Below are 17,763 nucleotides of genomic sequence, written 5' to 3' on the forward strand. Positions count from 1 at the left end.
TCTGGCCTTTCCCCAGATCCTCTCAGAATAGACTGGGCTGCAATTTATATGGTAAAATCTAATGAATACAAATGGGTATGATGGATGTAGTGTTGCATACCAGTGACGTAACTGGTATTGGTACACTACAAATATTAGGGGTGGATGGGGTTAAGAGGTTTGAGACCCACGTGTTTTTCCCCCCACGTTGCATACGTTTTCGTGTGGTTTGCCCTGTTGTCGTCAGGGCGGGTATAAAAATAAAAAGGCGTGCCCATAGGATGTCAGGTAAGCGAGACGGATCGGCACGTAAAGCAGCGGCCGGTGTTCTGTCTTTAGCCGCTCCCCGTCTTTTTCGGGTTGGCTTTGTTCTGTGGGCATGCACAAGGCTGTGCGCATGCGCACTACTGATTTTGACAATTTAGTCGTCTTTAACCGCTCCCCTCAAAGGGCGCTTGTGAAGCGCATGTGAGTTTTTCATCTTAAGGATCGTGACGCGCATGCATGTTTTTCATTTCAAGGATCGTCATTACCAGCTCATTACGGGCACGTCTGATTGCGGGCGGTCGGAGCAGCGTTACCGCCTCATTAGGGACACGATTGCGGTCTGAGCGGCGCTACTGCCACTTTCTCTAAGGTCAGCATTCGTGCCGATTATATATTCCATATGCCTAATTTCGGCTTTCCTTTTTCACTGAGTTTCTTTTGTGTCTCTTCCCTCTTGCTTGTTACCTGTTCCCGAGCTGCGTCACGGCACTCCGTTGGGCCGTTAGAAGCAGCTAAGGATGCTGCATGCATTTTGGGAGCACTAAATAAATGGCAGGCAGCATGATTACGATTATAAAATGCGAGCCTCTGCTTAGGTGAGGCCAGGCGCGCAGGCATCCAACGATGCAGAATGTTACTGTTACTAGGGTGACCACCCATCCGTAAATTTCAGGGACTGCCCGTAATTTCGCCATGCCATCCGTTGTCCGTGAAGAAAGGCTTAACGGACTGCATTTGACTGTAATTTTAGCCTTTCACCAAAAGGACAACGGAGGCAGGGCCAAATTACGGGCAGATGAGTTTCCCCAGCTAGACTGAAAGGCAGGGTGTCTCCTGTTCTTTGAGGGAGGGAAGGGCAGACAGATAAGAAACGGACCTTCTTGCCAGGGGGTCTCCTTCCCTAAAGAAATGCAAACGTGGGCAACTGGTAAATCTGCAAATGTAAAGGGGCTTGAAAACCTGCATTTACTTTACCCAAAGGAGTCACTTGAAGCTTTCTAATGGCAAAGATATTTTCTTTTAGAGAGGTACTGTAATGGTGTTCCAAGGTGAGTTGTGGAGTGTGTGGTTTTATTTGACTGTTATACATTTTTTTAGTACTAGGTATAAACTGTATATTATTCAAATCTGTATTTGAAAAGCACTTTTTTTTATTTAACTGAAATGTATTTGCGCATTTTGTAGCAGCCTATATTATGATGTAATTGTATTTATATAGGGCTTACTACCCCTTACGAGAAGTGAAATGCATGTTTAAAATAAGGACTTACACATTCCCAGTTCTTTCAGGGACCTCGTACCTCATAGAACTAACAGACATTGGCAAAGCCAACAGGTCTTGTCTTCGCATGAGTTATTGGCTTTGCCAATATGTTTTAGCCATGTTATACACCAGAGTGGCTGTTGTTCAGCATGGCTAAACGTTAGTGGCATAGTGGTGTGAAGTTCAGTAGAGTGGCATAGGAGCAGTGGCGTAGAGCCCAGTGGTACAGAGTACAGTTCAGTGGGGTACAGTGCAGTTGTTTAGAGTGCATTGGCGTAGAGTGCAGTGGTTTAGAGTGCAGTGGCATGGAGTGGCGTGGGAAGAGTAGAGTGGCATAGAGTGCAGTGGAGTAGAGTGGCATACAACAGAGTGGCAGAGAGTGCAGCAGTGCAGAGTGGTGCAGTGGCATAGAGTGCAGAGTAGACTCGCTTGGCAGAGACTGCAGTGGCGTAGTGTGGATTGGGGCAGTGCAGAGTAGATTATAGTGCTGTAGAGTGCAGTTGCGTAGAGTGGATTGATGCAGAGTAGAGTGGCATAGAGTGCGGTGGCGTAGAATGCAGTAGTACAGAGTAGATTGCTGTACAGTGCTGGAGAGTGCAATGTTGCAGAGTAGAGTGTCAGTGCAGTGGAGTAGAGTGGCACAGAAAGCAGTGGCATAGAGTACAGTGGTGCAGAGTAGAGGGCAGTGGCGTACAGTGCAGTTGTTTCGAGTACAGTGGTGCAGAGTAGAGGGCAGTGGCGTACAGTGCAGTTGTTTAGAGTGCAGTGGCATAGAGTGGCATGGGGTAGAGTAGCATAGAGTGCAGTAGAGTGGCATACAATAGAGTGGCAGATAGTGCAGTAATGCAGAATGGTGCAGTGTCAGAGTGCAGAGTAGACTCATGTGGCATAGAGTGCAGTGGCGTAGAGTGGTGCAGAGTGGAGTATTGTAGAGTGGTGCAGAGTAGAGTATAGTGCCTAGAGTGCAGTGGCATAGGGTGCAGTGTGTAGGGGCATAGAGTGCAGTAGTACAGAGTAGAGTGGTGTGGAGTGCAGTGTTGCAGACTAGAGTGTCAGTGCAGTGGTGTAGAGTGGTACAGAGAACAGTGGCATAGAGTACAGTGCAGTTGTTTAGAGTGCACTGGAATAGAGTGCAGTGGCATAGAGTGGCATGGGGCAGAGTAGAGTGGCATAGAATGTGGTGGAATAGAGTGTATTGGTGCAGAATGTACAGAGTAGAGTGGTGTAGAGTATAGTGGCAACCAGTGCAGTGTTGCAGAGTAGAGTGTCAGCGTGGAGTGGTGTATAGTGCATTGAACTAGAGTGCTGTGGTCGGAGTGGCATAGAGTGCAGTGGCGTAAAATAGATTGTTTCAGGGTAGTGTGCAGTTGCATGGAGTAGAGAGATGCAGGGTAGAGTGCAGTGGCATAGAATGCAGTGGCGCAGTGGCATAAAGTACATTGTTTCACAGTAGAGTGAAGTGGCTTGGAGTGGAGAGGTGCAGGGTAGAGTGGAGTTGAATAGAGTGGCATAGAGTGTGATGGCATAGAGTAAAGTGGTGTTGAGTGCCATGGCATAGTGTGCAGAGGTGCAGAGTAGATTAGAGTGATATACAGTGTATTGGTGTAGAGTGCAGGGGCATAGAGTTGATTATTAAAGAGTAAAGTGCACTAACATAGAGTGTATTAGCTTAGAGTGCAGTGGCGTACAGTGCAGTGTTGCAGAGTGGCATTGAGTTAAATAAAGCCAGCAAATTGAAAGCAACAAAATGTGATTTACAAACCACAAGGCCAATGGTAAGCAACGGGCGGAATGCATTCACAAGGGAGCACTATGAATGTACTTAAAGTGACAGCCGTGGGATACTTTATGGGGAAAGTCCAGTCCATATCTTGCAGAGGTTTGGCCACATCAATCACCCAGGTAGTATGCCGAGAAGGCCTGGGGTGGTTTCCATGTTGTAGGAAAGGTCCGTACGCCCATTCTATCCGTTTTCCACCAGTTCCTATGGTGTAGAGCTTTTAGCACACCTTTTAGGGGGAGTGCTAGGTGGCAGACATGAAATAGGGGATTTAATGATTACTTAAGGTGGTTGTAAGTAAGGAGTTGACCGGGGTGAAGATGGTAGTCTGCCACAAGGGTTTGGAAATTTAGTAGCTCGCCATCCAGAAACAAATCCCCCAATTTTAAGATATCTGCTGCATGCCACTCCAGGAGAAAATACAAAGCAACCCTTGGCTTCCCACCCGTCCAGGGTGTCCACCAGCACTTCAACCCGTATAAAGAATTTCTCTTTTATATATAGGGTGTATTTGGAAGAATGTAGAGAAAGCATAGGGCTCCAATAATCTACTCGACCACTCGCTATGGTAAGTTCTTTTCTTATGCGTTTGAGCTTTTTTAAAATTCCACTTCACCTTTCTAGCAACTGGACAAATAAGAGGTCTTCTGTCCAATCAGAAACTGAATTAGCACTTAAGATGCCTTTAAATCTTATTCTTGCCACATTTTCTCTGTGTTCAGAGACAGTTCAAAAGACTGTCTGACAAAAGTGAAATGAGAGGCTTTTGGTATCTGTTTTTTCTTAACACACATCTATTTAACTAAGTCAACTTTACAAACATTTCAAAATTAATTTAAGTAGCTGTGTGATTTAAAAATATATATATATATATATTTTATTAGTATTAAAAACATGTCGTAACACTGTACGTGGTGATGTGCAAATACAAATGTTTTCTGAAAACTAATTTTCACAGAATTGTGTTAATACACTACATAGTATTATCATTGAAGCTGCAGGTTAATGAGCAGCTTTTGGGACACTTTTGGGAAATGTACTGTCTGCAAATGACAGTGTGCTACCACATCAAGCTCTGTTAATATATTTTTTTAAAGTGAGGGTTGACACATAAACTGAGAAACACCCCTGCTCTAATGGCACAGCTATTAGTAAACTAAGAGGCAAGTCATGCATGGATCATGTGTACCCTATATTTAGGTTATATATATTATACATGGAGCAAACATTTAGTGTATTGAATCCAACAAAAAAGGATTTTCTTTTTTTTTGCAGCAGAAATGCTGAACTTGCATATTTGAAGGTGCACTCATATGTGAGAATGAACAAAAAGGTGATTCAAAAATTCAATATTTGCCTAGGAACCCACAATATGAGATCTGTTTCCAGCTCAAGTACATTACAGTTCGGTCGAGTAGATTATTCAAGCTACTTGACTTGTATGTCTAGTAACATTTTAATGATTTTTCTATGCCTGAAGCAGGTTAGTGCTCGCATTTTAAAATATGCCACACTTACCTGCTGAGAAATTGGCATTGACTGCCATTGCCTTACATTCTTTTCAAACTGGGCTAGCAGAGGGACCAAATTATCTCCCCAAATATTTTAATTTAGTCATCTCCACTGTAAGGACTAAAGCCAATTGTTGATCATGTACTTTGTCCATTGGGAACAATAAAGATTTGTCCCAAATCCCATTAAATCCAGAGACCTTTACAAAGACCTGAAAGGTCTCTTGCAACTTCTTTAGTGTTTCCATCACTTGCGTCAAGTAATTAAAAAAAAAAAACATAAGCAGCATTCTGGGTGATTACCCCCACCCCGTGCATTTTGGCCACCTTCAAATCTGTGCATCCACCCATATCCATTTGATAACACCATCTACCACCAGCCCAAATATAATCTGCATCAAACGGCAGCCCTGTAGTGCTGGAACTCACAGGAGGCGTGCCTATTGATTCTTATTCTTGCACAGGGTCTATTGTACAACAACCTACCATCTCCGGTACTTGGGGCCAAAACTAATTTTCTCTAGGATTCCAAAATGAAATGGCCATTTTTCAGAGGATATATACGATCTTCTATTGTCTGACATCTGCCCCATTACTGTTTGTTTCATGGAAAGAAGAGTGACCTTAATTTGTATTATGGACATTTGAGATATGTAGGTGAACCACACAACATAAGTATGAGGTACTGGTTAGTTGAGGTACACCATCATACTTAGTATAGCTCACATATAGTATGGCCCCCCTGTAAATATAGTTGATGTTCAGTTAGCAGCTGAACTTGCATATATGTATTGTTTATGTGTGTATGGGCAGTCAATCTCTTCTTTCAGCTAATTGGTTAGTCCAGTCTACTGGTATTTTTGTACGAGAATCTATCCTGTCTGCTCAGTTTATATTTTTTTCTGCAGGACATATTGTTGCAGTGGTTCAAAAATGAGAATCAAATACAAAATATGGATGTATTTTGCGTTTGCTTATTGTCAAATGTCCTTCTCTTAAGGTTTACCCCCAAAATTTGGCCTTCCTTCTCTTTCTCAGACTTTGTCTTGTTGTCGGGCCTCTGGGCACTTTACCACTGCTAACCAGTGCTGAAGTGCACGTGCTCTTGCCTTAAAATATGGTTACGTATGCTTATCCACAGTAGGCATATTTAATTTACTTATGAGTCCCTCATAAATTGTACTTACCTATGCCCTGGATTTGTAAATTAAAGGCTACTGGTGTGCCCACTGAAATGATTGTGCATCCCAATTAAGTAGTACGTCAACATGACTTGCTTGTCATTCCAAAGCCTGTGTGTGCAGTTCTAAACTTCCATTTTTATCTGTCAAGTTAAGTCTTTCCAGGTTCAAACCTTTATTTTTAAAACATATGTAACCCATTAGTGGGCCTGGAACAGATCAAAGGGCAGGGGCAAGTTGGACATGTATCTGTAATTTTAACCTGTTGTGGTAATACAAAAACTATTACACTTGTCTTTCACCACCGCAAGGCTTAACTTTCCCTTAAGCTAACATCAGGGTTACCTTGAAGCAGCCTGTCTAATTTCCAATTGTTGAAAAAACTAAATTTGGAGTTGGGTGTCTATGGACAATTCAAAATCACAATTTACGATCAAGTCGAACATTAATTTGTGTGGCTGAAAATGTCACATTAAGAAATTTGCCGTTTTATTATCCTAAATATTTACTGCCTACTGGCTGCCCCTGACTACATGTTTGGGTGGGTGACGCATCATCTCTTGTGCATTCCCTCCAGACAGGCACATACCAAGGGAGATCAGGTGTGACTGATGGACCATAAATGTCCTGATGGCCCACCCTTGGCAGGATGAAATGGTGCAGCTGACACATCTAAATGGGCTGGCTATTCTTCCCACACACAGGGATGCATAATCCCCCGTAGCGAGTCTGCAGGTAGTCACTGCACTTCCTGTCCTATGTGCACTTTCTTCAAAGGCCTCTTTTTCAAGTCTCCCCCCATTTCAGAGGCACCTCTGGGTACAATAATTGGACATCGGACATCACTAACTCAGTACACTTCTGGACATGTGGACACTTTGCTAGGAAGAATTGCTATGGTGATTAAAGGACTGTCACTCTACTGGACTCCTGTTCTGCTGTGCTGACCTGCTGTCTGCTGCCCTCTTTGCCTGGTATTTGTAAGGGCGGTTCCCGAATCTCTCCAACCCATAACCAAAGTGATTTTAAGTGCTTGCTGAAGTTCCTTCTGTTCTTTAGCAGTCCCAAGGACACAAAAGACTTCTGACACATCACCTACTACATCTCGAGTTTGCTTGCTGCAGCTCTTGCCCTGCCAAATGGTGCCACTTACAGTCCTTGACTCTTCGGAATGTGTATAAAGTGCTGCTAATGCTAGAACCTGCTCATTGATGTCGTTGTGCTGCTTAGAACTGTCGCATCTGCATTGACGCCACAGTTATTATTACGCATATTGCATTGCTGCTACTGCGAGACTGCCACCAGCGCATCTCTGCTGGTGCAGGGACCAGACTGGAGCAGCATGCTCAGTACTGATGTATAGCCAACATTGTTTGGAGAAATATTTTGCAACACCCCAATTACGTGGGGATTTTCAACTGATCTCATGCTGTGACAAGTATTACGGTACTTTTGATCACCAGTCCCTGTCTGGATCCTGTAGCCAGTTTGCATTCCAATACGAGAGGCCTGAAAACTTGACTTTCTCCGTGTTCAGTTCTGACAGATAACTCAATATTTACTTTATGCTTCTAAGCGCTATTGCATTTAATCTTTACAAAGACATACCTGACTTCTAATCGTTGTATTTTAGATTTTTGGTGTTTTTTTTTTTTTTTTTTTTAATTTATAAAATTTGAATCTACTTTGATGATCATGATGTCCTTTTGTGTTATTTTAACTTTGTTGCTGTTTTCGGTGTTGCCCAAATTTATTAGATATTGCCTCCTAATGTATGTATGTTGGCCCACCTCCACCCACAGACTCCTCCGTGCGCCTCATCCCTGGGTCCTAGTGGCCATTTTACAGTAAGTATATCACACTCTATTAACTTCTTTCCTCCCTTTACTTCTGCCTTTTCACTTCAGACTTTACTTCTATTTTTTTACTTGTTTCTTTTATGTCTGTTTTTCTTTTTCTCCCTCTTGCGTTTTCTACGTGTCAGTGCTGCCCTGGATGCTACTCTCCCTCTCCTGTGAAGTGCTTTTCCTGCCCTTGTGCCTCCCAGCAGAGCAGTCCCCCTCCCTCCCCTCCTTCATGGCGGGTGCAGCACTATGTGAGAGGGTGTTTTGCTTTACTTTTGACTGAGCCAAAATATACACACTGAAAGGAGTTGAAAGGATTCTCTAGAATGTACTTCTTAATCAGAAAAATACCTTTATTATGGCTATTTGCAAGGTTTGTGAAGGAAGGTTTGAAGGGTATAAAGTGCACCTTCAAAACGTGCAATAACAACGTAAGACTATGTATAAAGAATCTTCAATCTGTGAACAGCAAATATATACAGGCATGGCTACTAACACTTATATTGATATATAGATATATATTCAGACACAATGGAAATAATTAATAAAAATTAATCACTTTAGGGCCTGTCAGATGCTTCATCTTTCTCATGCCAGCAAGAACATGACCCCTTTCAAATCCGAGAAAGAGATCCTCACCCTCACGTGAAAAATGTCAGGCATTTGACGTCCAATCCTGACCGAGGTCTGGGAATTCCCCGTTACTGAGCAGCGCCACCTTTTTTTATCTTAAAGAACCATGGAAAGGGCTTTCTAGAAAGACCCCTCCTCTCAGAAGGAAAATATTAAAAAATGCTGGCTAGTTTAGGTAAACTTTGAAAGGAATGCGTTGGGAGTTGGCCACCGTCCCAAGGCATTCTTCCCAAAGTCAAACCGTTCCCTCTTTTCGTACTGATGGCTTACCTCCTACATATTATGTACCAGTCCTAGGCCTTTGGTGACGCAGAAATAGAAAACACGTTGCATAACATGTTTGTAAAGAAAAATAGTCACACCTGCACCGCTAACGTGGCGGTTAAGCTAAGCTGAACAGAAAATCGAGTCTAGGCTGAATACAAAATGAAGTCTATAACCAGTGACCACTAAAGTGACAATAGGCAGCTAAGCCAGGTGCAAAGCAGTGTGACGTGACATCAGTGGTCAATACTCAAATAACATTACAAAGGGCAACTCCTCTGACCTCCTGGTCAGAGGCTGTTGCCCTCCCTAGTGCAGTTCCTCTGGCTGCTACTGTTGCCTTTGCTTGGGACAAACTCAGAGCCTGCCTGACTCTCGGGTCGAGGCCCACCTCCACTCGCAGGCTCCTGTCTGCTCCTCATCGATGGTGGCCTAGTGGCTGTCTGAAAGTAAGTATCTTCCTTGCTTTACTCTTTGCCTCTCTTTACTCTTGCTTTTTTACTTCTGCCTTTACTTTTTTTTCTTTCACTTGCTTCTTTTCTGTCCTTTTCTCTTTTTCTCCCTCTTGTGTTTACCCCGCACCGCTGGTGCCCCAGCATCCCCACCCACCCCCATGCAAAGCGCTTCTCCCACTCCTTATCGCTGGACCTTTCCTCCCTCCATCTCTTTCTTAACGACAGCCACCACGCTAGTGCGCCACAGGGACGCCTGTTTGTGCATGGACAGCACCCAGCGCCACGGACCCTGGTTCTCACCCCTTCTGCCGGTTCAACGCAAGCACTCTGTGTGCCCTCAACCCCATAAGATCATCAGCATGCCACCAAGCTGACCACATGTACAACCATGGATCATTTTCTTGCTGGGCCTGCTCCAGCATACTCCCAAGTACCACCCCATGATTCCTCACTGCTCCTCAACACATGCTCCCTCGTCAAGCATGCGCTACAAGTCTGAGACCCCCTTGACTCAACAGCCCTGGACGTCACCTTCTCACGATGAGTTGGATCACCCCTGCAGCTACCACGGACATTGCCACGGCCATTACGCACAACTACAAGATCATACACAAGGACAGAGACAACCTTCCTGGAGGTGTCATTGCCATAATCTACAAGAACAACCTCCGCCTTTTATCATCTAGTCGCATTCTGTCAACGCACGTGCATCTACATTTCCACATCCTGACCAACCGACCTTCCTACATGGCACCCTCATCTACAGGCCACCTGCACCTCAACCCCAGTCTTTACAAGACATCGTCAACCTCGTTGCCCCTCCAAGCACTCACTTCCTCCTGTTATATCCCACTCGGTGATCTCGACTTACAGCTTGATACCCTCAATGACCCCCAATACGTCAAACATCCTGTACAACCCCACAACTCTCAGCCTCAAACAACTCCTCAACGTCCCCACCCACAAAGCCGTACACATCCTCTACGCCATTCTCTCAGCAGGGGACAACCTCACCATCATCCACACCTCCGCACACTGTTGGATTGACCACAAGTGCATCTACTTTACCAACTCCAACACTGCATGCCACCACATTCCCTAACCCCCTGGCAGACATTGGGGTAAAGTCACGGAAGTACAGATCACCAAACGCTGTCAACCACTCCCTCCCAACAGACGCTAATGAATCCGCAGGCAAACTAAAGTGCTGGCTCGGAATGTGCCGACAATGTAGCCCCCCACTAAGGAAATTGGCATGGAATCTACAGAGCAAAACTCCCAGGTGGTTTACGCAAGACCTACACCAACCCAAGCGTGCCTGCAGATGATTGTAATGCAAATGGAGCCTCAGCAAATCCACCAAACCTCACCACCTTCAAAAATACTGACACCACGTACCACCAGAACATTCGAGCCACCCAAAAAGCTCAACACCAGCAGTCACAACATCAAAGAGCTCTTCATCATTGTCAAAGAGTTCACGAACCACAGGGCAGACACCTCATCCATCCCTCCCTCCCAAGACCTCCGCAACGATCTTCCCCACCTTCTTTCCCTGTAAGATGTGGGAAATCTATGAAGGCTTCAGCATACAGAGCCCACCTTCACCGCTCAGCACCATGGACCTTGCACCCCCACCAGATACTGAACTGCTGAACCATCATTACTGTAGACGACACCCAAAGAATAATGAACTCCATCCACTTGCGAGCACCCTCAGATCCATGCCCTCATCACATCCTCAACCTTGTCATCACCATCATTTCACCAGAGCTTTGCTGAACCATCAACCTATCGTTTAAGACCGCCACATTCCCCTCAGACTGTAAACGCGCAGAAATCAGCCCGCTACTCAAGAAACCCAAAGCCGACCTTAGGGAGCCAAAGAATTACTGACCCGTGTCTCTGCTCACTTTCCCATCGAAGGTAACGGGAAAAGCCGTCAACCAGGAACTCATCGAGTTCCTCGGGACACACAGTATCCTAGATCTGGAAGCAACCACAGCACTGAAACGGCACACTTAGCCACCACCGACGACATACGCATCATACTGCACCGCGTAGGCACTGCCGCACTGTTCCTTCTAGACCTCTCTACTGCATTTGAGACCGTCTCCCACTTCAGCCTCTGTGACAGGCTGCACGACGCTGGCATCCGAGAAAAAGCCCTGAGCTGGATCTGGTCCTTCCCCACCAGAAGAGCACCGAGGGTCAGACTACCACCGTTCACATCAGAACCTAAAGACACTTGCTGCGGAGTGGCCCAAGGATCCACACACTGCCCGAAGCTTTTTAACCTCTACATGGCATGCTCACTAAGATCATCAAACAACACGAGGTAAAGATAGTCTCCTACGACAATGACACCCAACTGATCCTCTCCGGGCGACTCTGCTCAAGCCAAGATGCATTTTCACAATGGGATGAGAGCAGTCTGCCCTTCGATGGACATCAGCTGCCTCCAGCTCAACTCGGACAAGACAGAAATCCTTGTGATTGGCTACACCCCATTCTGCCTGGAACAACTCCTGGTGGCCACCCACTCAGGTTAACGCCCCTGCCCACATTGACCAATTGCGCAAACTGGACTTTATCCTTGACTTCTCTCTATCAATGACACAACAAGTTAACGCTGTCTCCTCAACAAACTTACACACCCTCTGTAGGAAAATGGCTCCTTTTTGCAGTTACTTCCCCACTTTTTGCCTGCTATTGATCCTGACTTTACTGAGAAGTGTGCTGGGATCCTGTTAACCAGGCTCCACCACCAGTGTTCTTTCAGTTAAAAATGTACCATTGTTTCCACAATTGGGACACCCCTCGCAAAAAGGTAAGTCCCTGGGAAAAGGTACCAGTGGTACCAAGGGCCCTGTGACCAGGGAAGGTCCCTAAAGGCTGCAGCATGTGTTGTGCCACCCTAAGTGATCCCTCACCTAACACAGGCACACTGCCATTGCAGTTAGTGTGTGTTGGTGGGGATAAAAAGGCTACGTCGACATAGCATCCCCCTCAGGATGGCATTCACACCAAATACTTCCTTGGCATACGTAAGTCACCCCTGTAGCAGGCCGTAAAGCCCTAAGGCAAGGTGCACTATACCACAGGTGAGGGCATTGCTGCATGAGCAATATCCCCCTACAGTGTCTAAGTCCATTCTCAGGCATTGTAAGAATAGTGTGTCCATATTAAGTACATGGTCTGGGAGTTTGTCAAAATGAACTCCAGAGCTCCATAATGGCTACACTGAACACTGGGAAGTTTGGTATCAAACTTCTCCAAATAATAAACCCACACTGATGCCAGTGCTGGATTTATTACACAATGCACTCAGAGGGCATCTTAGAGATGTCCCCTGTATTTTACCCAATCCTTCAGTGCAAGACTGACTGGTCTGTGACAGCCTGCCACAGAGGGGCGAGTTTCTGACCTCCTGGTGTGAGAGCCTTTGTGCTCTCTGATGCCAGAAACAAAGCCTGCACTGGGTGGAGGTGTGTCACACCTCCCCCTGCAGGAACTGTAACACCTAGCAGTGAGCCTCAAAGCCTCAGGCTTCGTGTTACAATGCCCCAGGGCACTCCAGCTAGTTGAGATGCCAGCCCCTCGGACACAGCCTCATTTTTGGTGGCAAGTCCAGTGAGATACTGAGAAAAACAAGGAGCAGTCACCCCCTCAGCCGGGTCCACCCCTAAGTTGTCCAGAGCTGTATTGACCCCCTCCTTGGAAAATCCTCAATCTTGTTTTGGAGGATTTACCCAATAAGGATATGGATGTGCCCCCCTCCCCAAAGGGAGTAGGCACAAGGAGGGCATAGCCATCCTCCAGGACCGTAGCCATTGGCTACTTCCATCCAGCCATAACACACACCTAAATTCAGTATTTAAGGGTGACCCTGAACCCAGAATTTCAGATTTCCTGAAAACCTAAAGAAGAAGAACTGTTGACCTGAAAGCTCTGTGGAGAAGACGGAGACAACAACTGACTTGGCCCCAACCCTACCTGCCTGTCTCCAGACTCAAAGAACCTGCAACAGCGATGCTCCCAGCGGGACCAGCGACCTCCGCCAACTCAGGGGACTGCCCTGCAACCCAAAGGACCAATAAAGTCCAGTGGACATGGGCTCTGTCCAAACAACAATGAAGAAACCATCTTTGAAGGGACTCCCACCTCAATCCTGAAGCGTGAGTCCCCAACACTCTGCACCAACGCTCCTGGCTCGTGTCCAGAGAAACCAACACTGCAGCGAGGACCCCCAGGTGACTCCCATGACGAGGCCACCATGAGACAACCTCCCTGCATCCCCACGGTGAAGCCAGCAGAGAGAATCCAGAGGCTCCCCCTCACTGCGACTGCCCGGTAACAAAGAACTCGAGGCCTGGAAGAAGCACTGCACCCGCAGCCCCTAGGCCCGAGAGGCACCAACTACTGGTGCAGGAGTGACCAGCAGGCGGCCCTCATCTTTGCCCAGTTGGTGGCTGGCCAGAGAAGCCCCCGTGCCCTGCCTGCATCACCAGAGTGACACCTGTGTCCCTCCATTGATTTCTACTTTGACACCTACTTTGGCAACTGCACCCGGCTAGCACTGTGCCGTTGTATTTTGTGTGCCTGTTTGGGACCTCCCCAGTGCTCTACAAAACCCCCCTGGTCTGCTCCACGAGGACGCAGGTACTTACCTGCTGGCAGACTGGAACCGGAGCACCCCTGTTTTCCATAGACGCCTATGCTATTTGGGCCCTACTTTGACCTCTGCACCTGACCGGCCCTGTGTTGCTTGTGCTGGGTGTTTTGTGGTTGACTTGAATCCCAACGGTGGGCTGCCTATGCCCTGGAGACTGAACTTGTAAGTGCTTTACTTACCTGCTAGACTAACTTGTACTTACCTCCCCCAGGAACTGTTGAATTTTGCACTGTCCTATTTTAAAATAGCTTATTGGTATTTTTGCCAAAACTGTGTACCTTACTGTTTTCATTCCAAGTTCTATGTTTACTTATGCCAAGTACCTTACAATTTATGTACTTATTTGAATTCTAAATGTTGTGGTTCTAAAGTAAATTAAGAAAATATTATTTTTCTATATAAAAACCTATTGGCCTGGAGTCAAGGCATTGAGTGTGTTCTCATTTACTGCCTGTGTGTACAACAAATGCTTAACACTACGCTCTGATAAGCCTACTGATCGACCACACTACCACAAATAGAGCATTAGTATTATCTAAGTTTGCCACTATCAATCTCTAAGGGTAACCCTTGGACTCTGTTCACACTATCTCTCACTTTGAGTTAGTATATACAGAGACGGATTCCTACACTCTCTGTCTCCCACAGAAGATTTTAAAATGTATTTCCCCGACACGAGTCAGACAGTCCTGCACTCACTCATCACCATCAAGTAGGACTACGTCAACTGAGTCCAGAATGCAGCACCCACATTCATCCTCGACCTCCACCAACACAACTGAATATCCTCCCATCTCATAGACCTACGCTGGCTCCCAAGCAACCAGCCCATCACATTAAAGGCACTGCACAATATAGTACCCCCATACATCAACTACCGCCTCATCTTCTACATACCCAACAGACATCTCCGTTCCTCCCAGCTCGCACTTGCATCTGTTCCCAAGAAACTGAACAGTACAGCATTAGGAAGATACTTCTCATACCTAGCAGCCTGGACATGGATGGAACACACTTCCCCTCAAGCTCAAGCAGACAGCTTCACTGAAACTGTTCAAGAAAGAACTCAAGACCTGGCTCTTCGACTGAGCAGCATGCCCACTTTCTGCGCCCTGAGACTCTAAGGGTGATTGCCCGCGTTTTACAAAACTTTGATTGATTGGTGTATATCTGACTTACCCGGACAATGATTGTTTCTTTTTTGATAAGGCGCATACCCCTGCCAAGCTGAAAACTGATACCTCAGCCTTATTATGTTCTATTTTGCATGCATTAGATGTTCTGTACAGCCAAGATTAAAAACACATTACTTGTAGTTTACCTTGAAACCCCCTCCCCCCAATCACCCCCCCACTCCCTGATAAGTCCTCCTTGTCTCCTGTATGGTTGGTTTGGCTACATAATTGGCAGCATGGTGTCTGTTTCATCTTTCAGAGTTCCCTATTTTCTTTTGTGCGCATGCATATCTTTGTACATATGCTTATTAAAAATTGGGTCTTTAAACATTTTATTTGAAGATCCATGCATGGCTGCAGTGTATCGGGAGCATGAAGTGCTTCAGCTGATGCCCAAGGATGTTGCCTTGAGGGGAGGTTTGGCTTGTCAGCAACCAAAATGTCCTTATATTACAAAATCTTCGATCACCACACATAATTAACCTCAATATCCGTACATAATCTGACAACATCGGCACTAAAGAAGCTGCCCTAAAGCAAGTGAATCGATGCATCAGCAGGCTATGTGGATCCAGGGTCCCGCTGGCCGGCCTCTGCCTGCGCAGGAAGACTGAACTGGAGAGTACATGACAGAGTGGATGAACCACGGGCCCGCCGGAGCAAGGACAGGTGGCGGCACCCGGTGCCTGGGGGAGAGGAGTGCTGATGAATTGCGGGCCCACAGGAGGATGACCGCAGCGTGCCGTCAAGTAAGGAGTGGGGACCTGGGAGTGAGCAACTTTGCCCCTGAGCAGCATCTGCAGTGGACGGTGAGTGGCGGGGTCCCTCGCGGCCTGCCAGAGGTCAACGGCCAGTTGCAGAGGTGCGGCCTGCCTTTCTCAGTTGTCACTGGAAGGAGATTGGGAGGCAGCGGTTTGCACTGGACCGGAGCACGCGGTATGGGTCAGGAGTGGGAGCCTGGCAGCATGTAGCTCGGCTCCAAGGCGGCACTGTCGGTGCCAAGGGCATAAAACATGAAGAAACAGGAAGGGTCCAACAACTGGCTAAGGAGGTGGCCGACCACCACACCCTTCCCCCTCCCACCCTCTCATCCTTCTCCCTCCTCTGATAGGGGGGTGGGGTGGTGTGTGCAAGAAGTGTATCATCGTGGCTTGGATGCACCGAGGAGGCCTATAGGACAGCACGGAGGAAGGCCCACCCTGCCGGAATAGGCAGAGAGTGGTAGGAGGTGGGCCCAGCCACCGGGACGGGCGGTGCAGGTCGGCCACGCCCAGACTGCAAGCCTGGGGGTTGGAGGTGGCAGTGTAAATGATAATCTGGGCCTGAATACTGAAAGAGAAGGCCAGTAGGGAGCGGCGAGCCCTCAGGCTGAATTGTGACAGTGGCGGAGGTTGGTGGGGCCCAGTGAGAGACGGAGAGTCTGCGGCCGAGGGGACCGGTGTGAGACAGCAGGAGGTGGAAAAATGTTGAATCGAAAGTGCCATCCTAATGCACAGTCAAATCAAATGGACAAGTATACGGTGGGGAAACTACAGGCAGCAAGCGAGGATGATGGGGAGCTGACCGGAGATGCAGAGCCCTCCTTGTGAGCCATTATGGACGCCACTCGAGATCTCAAGAGCTTGCTAGAGCCAAAATTGGACGCTGTGACGCTGAATGTAAATCTCCTGCCAGCAGACTTTCGCAAGATGTCCTACAAACTTAAAACAGAGGAAAAACACCTTCACCTATTGCAATCTACAACCAAAACGTTTGAGGATCAGGTCCAGTCCACAACGAAACAACAGGCTCAAATGGCAGCCCAGCTAGAGGATCAGGAAGGCAGGGTGAGGAGAAACAATATCCGTGTGGTGGGAGTCCCGGTGGGGGCAGGGGGGCCTGCTGTGGACCTCTTTTTGGAGGACTTGATAACCAACCACCTCTGGCCAAAAAGACTCTTCATATTTTTCTCTATTGAGCGGGCGCATAGAGTGTGGTTGCCGCCGCTGAGGCCAGGGGCCCTTCTGAGAACTATCATAGCTCGAGTGTTCAACCACAGAGACAGAGATGCCATTCTGCAAACAGCCCGGTCTCGGGGGACCTCCAGTATGAGGCACCACTGTGAGGTTTTTGACAGACTTGACGCTGCAAGTTCAACGTCCGCTACTGAGTTTTGATGAGGTCAAGAGGACCCTGAGAGCAAAAGACATTCAATACATGATGCTTTTCCCCGCCAGACTAAGGTTTGTGATGAAGGACAAATCTTGGTTCTTCGTCATACTGTCTGAGGCCTGGGACAGGATCGAAGCTTGGCGCAAGGGGGGTAAGTGTACCCCGAGAAGTGAGACGTCAGCCAGGCCCTTGGACCAACCAGCCAGGGTCATGAGGGGGCATTTGGCTCAGTCCACATCCGACCCGAACACTGCAGAGGATTGTCAAAATTGTCGAGCTGGACAACAGGACACAGAGATGGATGTGTCCTGAAAAGCGGGGGCCTAAGAGAGACTATACGACAAGGCAGATGGTCTCGAGATATAAATGACTTGGGGTGGTGGTATATAATGAGGGACGACTGCCAGGAGACAGGTACCCTACCATGAGAAAAGCTGATTATTTGGTAGTCCAGTAGAGGCGATGTTTTGAGACAAAAGAGAACAAGGGATGTAGGGCTGGCGCATCCAGTTTCAAAACGCTGATTGGTGCCGCCAGCCAGTCCTTTACTAGTTAGACCGTTCTATGGCGACAGGCGCTCTGCA

The 17,763-nt window shown here is 47.1% G+C and overlaps 1 long non-coding RNA gene across 1 annotated transcript in view; it reads left to right on the plus strand.

Moving 5' to 3' along the window:
• Nucleotides 1-380: 380 nt before the first annotated feature.
• LOC138283342 (uncharacterized) overlaps nucleotides 381-17,763 on the plus strand; it is an 86,264-nt gene continuing 68,881 nt past the window's right edge. The window contains exon 1 of the long non-coding RNA XR_011201201.1: nucleotides 381-616. This is a non-coding gene — a long non-coding RNA (uncharacterized lncRNA). The remainder of the gene's footprint in view (nucleotides 617-17,763) is intronic.

The sequence above is a fragment of the Pleurodeles waltl genome, chromosome 3_1, assembly GCF_031143425.1.
Source record: "Pleurodeles waltl isolate 20211129_DDA chromosome 3_1, aPleWal1.hap1.20221129, whole genome shotgun sequence".
Classification (NCBI taxonomy): domain Eukaryota; kingdom Metazoa; phylum Chordata; class Amphibia; order Caudata; family Salamandridae; genus Pleurodeles; species Pleurodeles waltl.